Below are 11,918 nucleotides of genomic sequence, written 5' to 3'. Positions count from 1 at the left end.
GAGCAAGCGCTCACTAACCGTGTGGGTCTAGGGGTGTTTTAACAATGTTTAGCTCTATTTTCTCCATTTAGCATAAGCCTGTTGTCACATTTGGACAGCTTCTTCATAAATGAATGGTGTGATTCCTACAATTTTTTTCGGGACGGGCCTGAATGAGAAAATATGCGACACAACACAGCATTCGATGATACCGAGGTGGCCTGGCACCCACCAACCATGTGCACTGGACAGGCTCTTAGTGTAAATGTTTACGACCCCCCTCTGAGCTTGGAGCTGCTTGGAGTCACTTATCAGGCTAAATGGGATTTTAGCATTGCCATGTTCACAGTCAATGGCTTAGGATTGTACTCCAACTAGTTCCATTGATTCCACCAGTATTAGTTTAAGACTGCTAGCTCCCTCAAACGTGTCTCAACACTAGCTAAATTTACTATCACACCAAATAGTCTATTATTCAAGTCAATTCGATGGGCAAGTGACGATGTCATGCTTATGGGTCCTGTCCCCTAACCCTTTGAATGGGCTTGATTATATCATCAAATTCATGAAGAGGCATTTTTTTTAATTCCTGGAAAATGACACGTCACTTTCATACCATATAGGCCTTGTGCTGCTCCAAATGCATCAGATTTGAGCTATACCATACAAAATATTCAACAACTCAAGTAGTTGTGCAAGGTGAATAAGGAGCTAAAAATGGCTAGCAGGGAAGAAAGTGTTGTCTGTCTAAATAGACCGGTTGTTCTCTGTATGTGGAGGAGCATCTGAACACAGTGGCTGTCTAATACAGTATTTGTCGGCCGCAGGAGTAGGAATGAAAAGGAAAAGAAATTGACTGCAATGCAGGAACGTTGGCTTATTTATAGAACCATACAAGGAACGTTGAGAGTTATTTGTAAAACTATACAAGAAGTGTTGAGTTATTTGTAAAACCATACATCTGCAGTAAATGTGCAACCTGTTTTTCCAGAAACATCTGAGAAAACATTTTAAAACGTGATATTAGAGATTGGATAGCTACATGCATAATACCCAGAATGCTAGCTATGCAAAAAATAGTAGTAGCTTGTCATATTGAATTGATCTCTTGAATACCATCAGTGCAACAAGAACGATCTTGACTCTCAGCTCATGTATGAAACAACAATAATCATCAAAGATACTCCAAACTGTAAAAGGCAAGGGATAACCAACCACCCCTGCCTTGAAATGGCATAGTCAAAGGATTCTTTCCTCCAGGAATTTATTCACCTGTCATCATGCTATAGAAACACTCAATGTTGTGGAGAGTTATAGTGACATATCAAAAAGATTAAGTGAAGACAGGACACACAAAGAATGTCCTATTTAGTGTTAGATTCTACCCTTTGTTACTCATCTCATTCAAGATCATACATAGGTTGCATTAGATTTTTCCGCATCTTTGACACTATACATTAGATAGCGGGGCAGCAAATAAACAAGTATTGTTCACGGAGTAAATATGCACTTAAAATGGTGGATAAATGAATGCATTATAAAAATCTTATTTTTGGAAAATCAAAATGAAAAGAGTCTGTTGAAGAACACCCAGTGGCATCAAGAAGGCTGAAACAGCAAACCAAGGAGTAAATTGACTTAATGCCATCAAATTTCCCCCTATTCATGCTATAAGAATGGGGTAAGGGAAAGAGATTAGGCTATACATCTGCTGTCAGAGACTGTAGAGACCAAGCAGAGAACTTCACCTAAACAGAATGATGATCAAACAGACATGCCTCCTATCTTCTCCTTTATTGTCCCTTCTTTCCTTCTTTCACTCGACTACAGGCACAAACCCAGACAGGGGCAGATTTAATTCCTGATGAAACAAGTGAGAAATATGAGGGAGTAAGCAGCAATATCTGGATCTGAAATGTTCTACCCACCACATGAAACCCCCCCCTCCCCCTACAATGTCACTATTAGTAACACATTCACATAAATATGGATATTTTTTTATTCAAACATTTACTGTGTTGTTAGTGTAAATCTACATCTGATGACATAGCTTTGTAGGTAATTACTACCGTAGAGATAATTCACCATAGAAAGCCTGAGGCTTTGGGGCTTCTGCACTCACTAGGAAGAGAGAGTGCGTAGGTTTATAGTTGAGTAGCTATGCTGTGCCCTAAAGGCACATATGAGGCAAAGTTTGGTAAGTAACATTCTAACGTGTGGTTAACAAGATTTTTTTCTTATCTTAAGTGCAACAGAAAGTATACAAAATTATAACTAAACGCATTTGAAGTGCTTCTCAAGTAATTTTCACATTCAGTTCAGAATTGTATGTAATCCTCTCAAATAGAGTGAACTATTCCATTTGCAAATGAGAATAATTATTTGAATACCACAACACTGTAAATCCTATTGATTAGTGTGCATGACACATTTTTTCCGTTTCCTCCTCCGAAACAAAACCGCTAAGAAGCCAGTAAACATTACAAATATGTTGTTTTATTGGGGTAATCTGGCTGCTTAGTAACTGACAAGTAAATTAAATCAATACAAATAGTTTTGGAGTGTCTGAAAATAGACAGTGATTTAAACTGTAACTAACAGCCATGCATTTTCCAGCTGCAGTGGCAGTGTTGAGGAAATGACACCAGCTTTGATGGGTTGTATAGCTTTTGAGATGAGTCTCTTCATGTTGCTTGCAGTCCCATCATGGCTTTGTTCGAAAGCTTGTTTACCTGCTGATAACATACACTGGTGGATTCAGGAGCACCGATCCAAAATCTGCTGCCAAAGTCACTCAAGTTTCATTGTACCGCAGGAGGAGAAGAATGAACTGTTTACGCGGAGGGTAATGCAAAATGCTAAATGTGAAATCAAACTATGGGACCAATAAAGAATCACAATAACTTTGCCAAGGTTTTATTTTTAGCCCCAGTTGCAATGCTAGCGTTCTGGAAAACTGTAAAAAAAAAACTGCCTGTGTGCTCTGTATGGCTAGGTTTGCACTATCGGGGGGTTATATCATTTGTGCAAAATGGACAATGAAAAAGCAACATTTATGTTAGTTGTGGATTCAGTTTTCGAGGTGAAATTAAATTAAATCAAGGATTCAACCGAAAATCATTTCTAAATCATGCATCTCATTTGGTCTGTAGATGTTTCATTTTAGAGAAGAAGCTATGTTTGCAGGTCAAAGGCATCCTTTTGCTTTGTATATATAATAACGTGGTCCTCCTTGAGCCATGGCCCAAGCATTGGGCCCCACACCCATCCACAGGCAGGTATCCAGGGGGCCAGCAGGGCCCCAGACGGCCATCTATGGGGGCCAGGTGAACCTGTCTCTGGGGTTAGCAGGATTACCACTAAAGAGGGATGGGCAGAGAGGCTGAGGAGCCACTGAGTGCGAGTGTGCGAGGCTGGTGATGGCAGCTGTCAATGGTTTGGAAGGAGAAGCCAGACAGATTGTGCGTTCTGTTGGTGCAGCCAGTTCGCCACCTGGCAGGCTTTTCCTTGTTAGAACTTCTTGCTGTTTCTGTTCTCGTCGTCAGAGAGATGGAGAGATGTTTCTTTCCCTCCTCTCTCCTCATTTGCGTTTTCATCTAGGGGGGAGATTTGGGATTTGTCAAACGGTTTAGAATGCTTTTGTATGAAATTATGGAAGATATGCACTCTACGTTCTAGACAAAGTAAGTAGGTTAATCAAGGGCACTATGTCACGTCACATCTACAGCTATAGAAGTATCCCATTGATTCCCACAATGACATTAGTGATTAGCTTTCCCATGCCCATAAAACACATCACCCATTATAGCTCATTATGACAGTAATTAATCAGACATGTAGCAAGCCAGACAGACAAAACATCAGTTTGATCATTTGAATATTGCCCTCGTCATGATATGTTATTAAGAGGCATTAATTACCATTAATTAATTAACATGTGCAATAATGTTTAATGATTAATTCAAGTTATCAGTCACCTCTCCCTCCAGGCATCTGATTGACAAGATAAAGTATAACACTTAGATGTTTTTTTTAAAGGCTAACAGCCTGATGCATCCCTTATTAGTTAGTCATTCCAACATGTACTGTATCACACCCAGAATCTAGCTGTCACTTCACCATTTCCTTCTATAATGCATATGTGCCTCACACCACACTCACGTCACAACAGCCACTGCCATCTCACAAGTTGATACAGAGGGATGTGATTCAGTTCCAGGTTTTTCTAGGGTTCAGAATCAAGATGTAGCCCACCAGTTGTCCACTGTGAGATGTCTACAGAAGATGTATTGTAGACTCTAAATATGTCTACAGAAGATGTATTGTAGACTCTAAATATGTCCACAGAAGATGTATTGTAGACTCTAAATATGATGTCAATAGAAGATGTATTGTAGACTCTAAATATGATGTCTACAGAAGATGTATTGTGACTCTAAATATGATGTCAATAGAAGATGTGTTGTAGACTCTAAAAATGATGTCAATAGAAGATGTATTGTGACTCTAAATATGATGTCAATAGAAGTTCTAGGCTTTTCAGTTAAGTTTTAACACTGACTATCAAGTAACACGTGTCTTTCCAGTGGCTGAAGACCTCTTCATCCACATACAGTTATGCCTCTTTAATTCCTTAACCTCATACTTTAACAGTATGAGCTATACACATTGTGGGGTATTTTAGGAGGTGGCACAGGTCAGAGGTAGTTCCCTCCAAACAGTCACAGTAGGCGGAGACCATCAGAAATCGACTAGGCATTTGTAAAAAAAAAAAAAAAAATGTAACTAGGCAAGTCAGTTAAGAACAAATTCTTATTTACAATGATGGCCTACTGGGGAACAGTGGGTTACGTGCCTTGTACAGGGGCCGGGACAGAATTACATTTTTGTTTTACCTTGTCAGCTCGGGGATTCGATCCAGCAACCTGCTGGCCCAATGCTCTAACCACTAGGCTACCTGCCGTCCCAAAGTATAACTGGTTTCCAACCTTTCCCAACCGTTCCAGGGACCACCAAATCTCCGCCAAAAGAACCACTATTTGCGGAGTCCTGGATATATTTTTTTACATAACATATCGTGGACGTCAATTTTAGCAGTGAACGTATCTTATTAAAGACCTATTATTATTGTTATTATTCTAAACAATTTGCATTGTGAAAACTATTTAAATTGCTTATACTACGATTAATACTTGCAACTGTTATTATTTTTGGAAGAAAAATATATATATATTTTATTTAAAAAAAATATTTAATAACACTTTTTTTGCGGACCCGCTGCAGTACCCACACGGACCACAGGTTGGTAACCGCTGAACTAGAGATACACCATCTTTTAATACAGCATACCTTTGCAACATAGGGGAGTGACATCAAAGGTAATGTATTGATCAGAAGTTAAAGATTTCATGAACAACTTACAATAAACATGTTGGTTGGTGTGCTAGCTTAGAAAATATGCTATGAAAAGGGCACTTCACACCAGTTTGCAAGCTAGCTAGTAGCTATATAACGTTAAGCAAATACGTTAAAAATGACTAACGTGTGTGGTTGAAGTCCACAATTTGTGAAGCTTAACTATAAGAAGTGAAAATATAACTTGTTAATTTGTAGTCTTCAATGTTTTTTTGTGACATGAGCTACAACTTTACAAAGCTAACTATACTACTTCTGAACACCACCAGAGGTAGCTACTGAAATCAATGTGTTGATACAATTTATCCATCCTGTTGCTTTATTTGTTACAGCTATTTTCCAAGAGACCACCACAACTCATAGAGAGACTACAGGACGAACATGGCTGTGTCCCTAAAAAGAAGAATGAGGAGCAGAGGTAAAGTGTTAAAGCCAGCTGCTAAACTGAAAAGCTCACTGTCTGTTCAAATTGGGAGGGAGGGAAGATTTTTTGCAACAGAAGTTGCACTGTTGGCCTGTTGAGTGTGGTGTCAGCTGGTCCCAGACCCAGTGGCCCTCACCGGGCTATGCTCTGCTGAAGGGAGGGAGAGTGGCTAATGGCTGGCCACAGCTCAGGACATGGCCTCGTTTGTTCATGGTCCCCCATCTCTGAAAAGAGTTATGCTGTCTGCTTTGAATGGACAGCGTTTTTCTTTGTGTGCTCGATCAAAACAGAGGGGCAAAGTTAGTCAGCAAGTTGCATAGCTATCTGCATTCTAATTCTTCCAGCCTCTCTTGTATCAAGTTTGGAAACAATGTTTGACACTATGTTTGACTGGACTGGGATGCTGGAGGTAGGAGAGATTTGTTTACCTCCCCAAATACTAGATAGAACTAGATTTTAATTCAGTAGTCAGCCACTTCTCAAATATATCTACTACAGTAGTGTACAGTAGCCTACAATCATCATATAGCCCTCAGAATATAATGCATACAAATGATGGTACAGTGAGTATAAGCTATGTAGTTAAAATATTTATATGCTTTTTAAAAAATCTGATCTATTTTCTAACAAGGTATTTGCCTATGAATCCCTGGCACTTTTGATATTACCTGAAGGCAAATTGTACAGATTTATACAAGTTATTTACAACAACAGCCAAGCCATTCCTCTGGAAACTAGGCTGCAGATCAAAGGATTGGTTTGATCTCTACTTAGCATATTTGTTTAACCTAGCCAGTGATTCAGAAAAGTGCACAAGCTTTTGCCGTGATATGCAGAGCACCCTTTATCTGTCTTTTTCTTGTGTTAGCTCTGGATTTAAGTACTTTCTGTATTTAAGAGACAACTGGATTTGCCAGCTTTTGAAATTGAGTTGCCCACTGCTAGCTGTCTTGGCACCCATGGATAGATAACTAGGTATGTTCCACCGCTAATCCTGATCGGCCTTGTAATAGTATTTGTGGACTGTACAGCACTCAATTAGGGCATAATGTGCTATTTTTATTTCCTCTAAGTTGGATTAAATTTGAAATCATGTGCAGTTTTTGCATATCTACTGTTTACTTTTTGAAGTATTGTTTTATAGCAGTTTTATTCAGGCAATGATGCTCTGCTCTGCACACACAGATGCAAAATGTCAAGCAAAGAAACAATGTTCAAGTGCTCAAAAAAAAATATGCCAGGGCAATCGGGCCATTTTCTGGAAAGCTTAAGAGAATGCATATGCACACAATTCCCTAATTCTCTCTTACTTTGGGCATGGGGAAAGATGAGCACTGGTTTATTGAGAGCCAGAAAAGGGGGCACATAACTCACAAGAGGGATAAACCTGGGAAGTCATGCTGTAAATGTGTTTTACAGAAAACAATGAAAGGAGCAGACAAAGCGATTGTGGCAAAGTCCTTTGGAATATGGAAAAGCAGCTCTCAAAGGTCCAGGACCATGGAGAAGCCGGATGAGCCGTCCGAGGAGAGCAAGGAGAACCTTTCCAGCTGCACCTGTGAGTCCCTGCGAAAAGGTAAAGAACCAACAACTGATGGAGGAAAAGTGCCTCTACCTTATTTCAAATAGTCATAGGCCTATGTCTCTCAGCTTATTTTTCTTGTGGCCATTTTAATTATTACTAGCAACATTGTTTTTCATTTTACTCTCCAGCTAGCCTGCTCTTTCCAGCCAGTGAACAAACAAACAAACAAACCACATTGTTGGGCAGGAGAATTCCTTTTGAGGGAAAGTGTGTCTCCAATGATACCACGCTGCCAGGAAAAAGACAAAGCAAAAAATAGCTAACACAAAAACGGTCACAGGTGCATGGGACTGAGAGAAAACCCAGTGAATGGTCACCGCAGTCCCCAGGAGGTCTTTCAGTGTAAGCCAGTGCGGTGGGTGGACTTCTGACAAGGACATTGGTGAGCAGCCAGGTGGAGTGTGTAACTGTGAATGCTCCTGTTTATTCTTTTCACATGCTAATGTTCCTCCAATCTGACTTCTCTATGTGGCAAAAACTTTACTTTTAGTTTACGTTTATCCCCACTAAATATTGTACTACACTTAACAAAATATAAACTCAACATGCAATGATTTCAAAGATTTGTCAGAGTTACTGTTCATATAAGGAAATCAGTCAATTGAAATGTATTCATTAGACTCTAATGTATGTATTTCATATGACTGGAAATAGAATATGCATCTGTTGGTCACAGATACCTTAAATAGAAGTGGCGCTGTGGATCAGAAAACCAGTCAGTATCTGGTGTGACCTCCATTTGCCTCATGCAGCGCGACACATCTCCTTCGCGTAGAGTTGATCAGGTTGTTGATTGTGGCCTGTGGAATGTTATCTCACTCCTCTTCAATGGCTGTGTGACGTTTCTGGATATTGGCGGGAACTGGAACACGCTGTGGTACACGTCGATCCAGAGCATCCCAAACATGCTCAATCGGTGACATGTCTGGTGAATATGCAGGGCATGGAAGAACTTGGACATTTTTAGCATCCAGTAATTGTGTACAGATCCTTGTGACATGGGGCCGTGTATTATCATGCTGAAACATGAGGTGATGGCAGCAGATGAATGGCACGACAGTGGGCCTCTGGATCTCGTCACGGTATCTCTGTGCATTCAAATTACCATTGGTAAAATGCAATTGTGTTTGTTGTTCCTGGCTTATGCCTGCCCATACCATAACCCTACCATGGGGCTCTCTGTTCACAACGTTCACATCAGCAAACTGCTTGCCCACACAACGCCATACACGCTGTCTGCCATCTGCCCGGTACAGTTGAAACTGGGATTCATCCATGAAGAGCACACTTCTCCAGCGTGCCAGTGGCCATCGAAGGTAGGCATTTGCCAACTGAAGTCGGTTAAGACGCTGAACTACAGTCAGGTCAGTACCCTGGTGAGTACGACGAGCACCCTGAGACAGTTTCTGACAGTTTGTTAAGAAATTTTTCGGTCATGCAAACCCACAGTTTCATCAGCTGTCCAGGTGGCTCGTCTCAGACCAACACGCAGGTGAAGAAGCCGGATGTGGAGGTCTTGGGCTGGCGTGGTTACGCGTGCGTCTGCGGTTTTGAGGGTGGTTGGACGTACCGCTAAATTCTCTAAAACAATGTTGGAAGCGGCTTATGGTAGAGAAATAAACATTCAGGTCTCTGGCAACAGCTCTGGTGGACATTCCTGCAGTCAGCATGCCAATTGCTTGCTCCCTCAAAACCTGAGACATCTGTGACATTGGGTTGTGTGACAAAACTGCACATTTTAGAGTAGCCTTTTATTCCCCCCAGCACAAGGTGCACCTGTGTAATGATCATGCTGTTTAATCAGCTTCTTGATATGCTACACCTATCAGGTGGATGGATTATGTTGGTAAAGGAGAAATGGTCACTAACAGGAATGTAAACAAACATTTGAAAGAAATAACATTTTTGTGCATATGGAACATTTCTGGGATCTTTTAGTTCAGCTCATGAAACATGGGACCAACACTTTACATGTTGCATTTCTATTTTTGTTTATTATATAAATTGTGCCTTCCTGTATTATACTTACGCAAAAATGCATATTCTATTCTTCTGAGCCATTTACTTTATGTTTGTATTTTCATCTTTTATTATTTCTTACTGCAAGTAAGCTTTTCGTTGGATAGTGTATACCATGTGTATCCTGTACATACGACTAATAAAGAATGCATCTTGAAACTTGAAAAACGTAAAACATACAGAAGCATTTTGATAACTCGTTTACATTCAATGTAATAATTGATGATGTGCATTGAAATTGAATTAGTATGCAGTATGGTGCAGGATGGCAATCTAGTGTTACATGGAGATTAACAGGCCTTTTTATTGGTACTGTAGGGTCTGACTTTCCATCCTTAATTGATGTAACTCTGTTTTGTCCACGCTTACAGTACCATGTATTTGGTTTATCAGCATATACTTTTGGCATCAAATCTTTGCAAAGGGCAGATCAAATCAAATTGTATTAGTCACATGCGCAGGTGTAGACCTTACAGTGAAATGCTTACTTACGAGCCCCTAACCAACAGTGCAGTTTCAAAAAATATTGATAAAAGTAACAAGTAATTAAAGAGCAGCAGTAAAAAATAAAATAACAATATATATAGGGGGGTGCCGATACAGAGTCAATGTACGGGGCACCGGTTAGTTGAGGAAGTATGTACGTGTAGGTAGAGTTAATTAAAGTGACTATGCATAGATGATAACAGCAGAGATGCGAGTAGAAGTTGTTTAGAAGCCTTTTAGACCTAGACTAGGCGCTCCGGTACTGCTTGCCATGCGGTAGCAGAGAGAACAGTCTATGACTAGGGTGGATGGAGTCTTTGACAATTTTTAGGGCCTTCCTCTGACACTGCCTGGTATAGAGGTCCTGGATGGCAGGAAGCTTTGCCCCAGTGATGTACTGGGCCGTTCGCACTACCCTCTGTAGTGCCTTGCGGTCGGAGGCCAAGCAGTTGCCATACCAGGCAGTGATGCAACCAGTCCGTATGCTCTTGATGTTGCAGCTGTAGAATCTTTTGAGGATCGGAGGACCCATGCCAAATCTTTTCAGTCTCCTGAGGGGGAATAGGTTTTGTTGTGTTCGCTTCACGACTGCCATGTTGTGCTTGGACCATGTTAGTTTGTTGGTGATGTGGACACCAAGGAACTCCAAGCTCTCAACCTGCTCCACTGCAGCCCTGTTGATGAGAATGGGGGTGTGCTCGGTCCTCTTTTTCCTGTAGTTCACAATCATCTCCTTTGTCTTGATCACGTTGAAGGAGATAGGCTCCACATTCTGTTCACACGCACCACTATGTGGACAGTATGAACAGAGAAGTATGTGGATTATACGAATAAGATCATTCAGCCCATCTAGGTCGATGGACCCACAATTCTGTCCACTTTACCAATACTCCATCTTGTTAATCTCACATAATTCCAACCTTACAGTAAATAGCTAACTTTAAAAGATATCATAAGCTTTCATCATAGTAAAATCATTTATCTATCTGTGGATATGTCTCTTTCAAATTCAGTTTCTGGAAAGGGATATATGGCTCCTCTATACTAGAAACATTTCCATACCTTCTAGTGTGTACTCTATTAATAGCATCAAAGGCAGCATTAACATCTGCACCTCTAGCATATTTTCTGTATAACCAACCACTACAAATGACATGCTGTGTTCCTAACCCAGCTCCAACCCTGAATTACTGTGTGCTCAGTGTAATTATAAAGGAGGATTGTTGTCAGGCTATAATGCAGAATGCCAGGTACACACTGGCGGTGTCTCCCATTCCCACAAACTCACAGAGCCGTAACTATGTAGCCTACAATATGTACCCTAATCTCTAAGGTCAGCAGTAATTAGTTTAGATTTCTCTCTCTTTCTTGTTGAAACCTGAAATCAGCCATTTGTCTGCTGATAAAAATAAAACATGAGGGAAATGGAGAAAGTGCAATACTTTGGTGCTCCATTCTTCCTAAGCCTGTTTAGGTCAGGGAGATCATTCAAGATTAAGTTCGAAATTGGACGTCTATCCATGTCCTTATGATGTCGGGAAATGCCTTCAAAACTGTCAGTAGGGGAAACGGTGAGCACTATTACGGTCAAGTAGGCTTGGGTGGTGTAGATGGCTGGAGGATGGGCGTAATCCCATGACTCTGGGGCAGAATGCTGTGTGTTCAATCCCAGTGGTGGACACAGATTAATTTTTTTTAACCCTATCCCTAACTCTTACCTTAACCATTTGGAATGAATGCCTTAACTTAACCCTTAAAGGCCCATCTCAGAGGAAGTTGCTGCACCTATTTTGAGTAATTCCTTTCCTAGAGCGTAAATTCTCGTTTACATTCCACCTCGAAGACTGACGCAGGCTGCTAATTCAGGAATTGGGGGTGGGAACATTGTCGTAGCAGAGAAATTACAACAAATATGGCGCTGACTGACAGCTGTCAGTGTAACTAGCTAGCATGTTAACCTTAGCCAGCTAATGAAAATTATGTGAGCACCATTTCAGTTAAGAAGGTTGA

The sequence above is a fragment of the Salvelinus namaycush genome, chromosome 11 (genome assembly GCF_016432855.1).
Source record: "Salvelinus namaycush isolate Seneca chromosome 11, SaNama_1.0, whole genome shotgun sequence".
Classification (NCBI taxonomy): domain Eukaryota; kingdom Metazoa; phylum Chordata; class Actinopteri; order Salmoniformes; family Salmonidae; genus Salvelinus; species Salvelinus namaycush.
Note: the sequence above shows the minus strand (reverse complement) of the source record.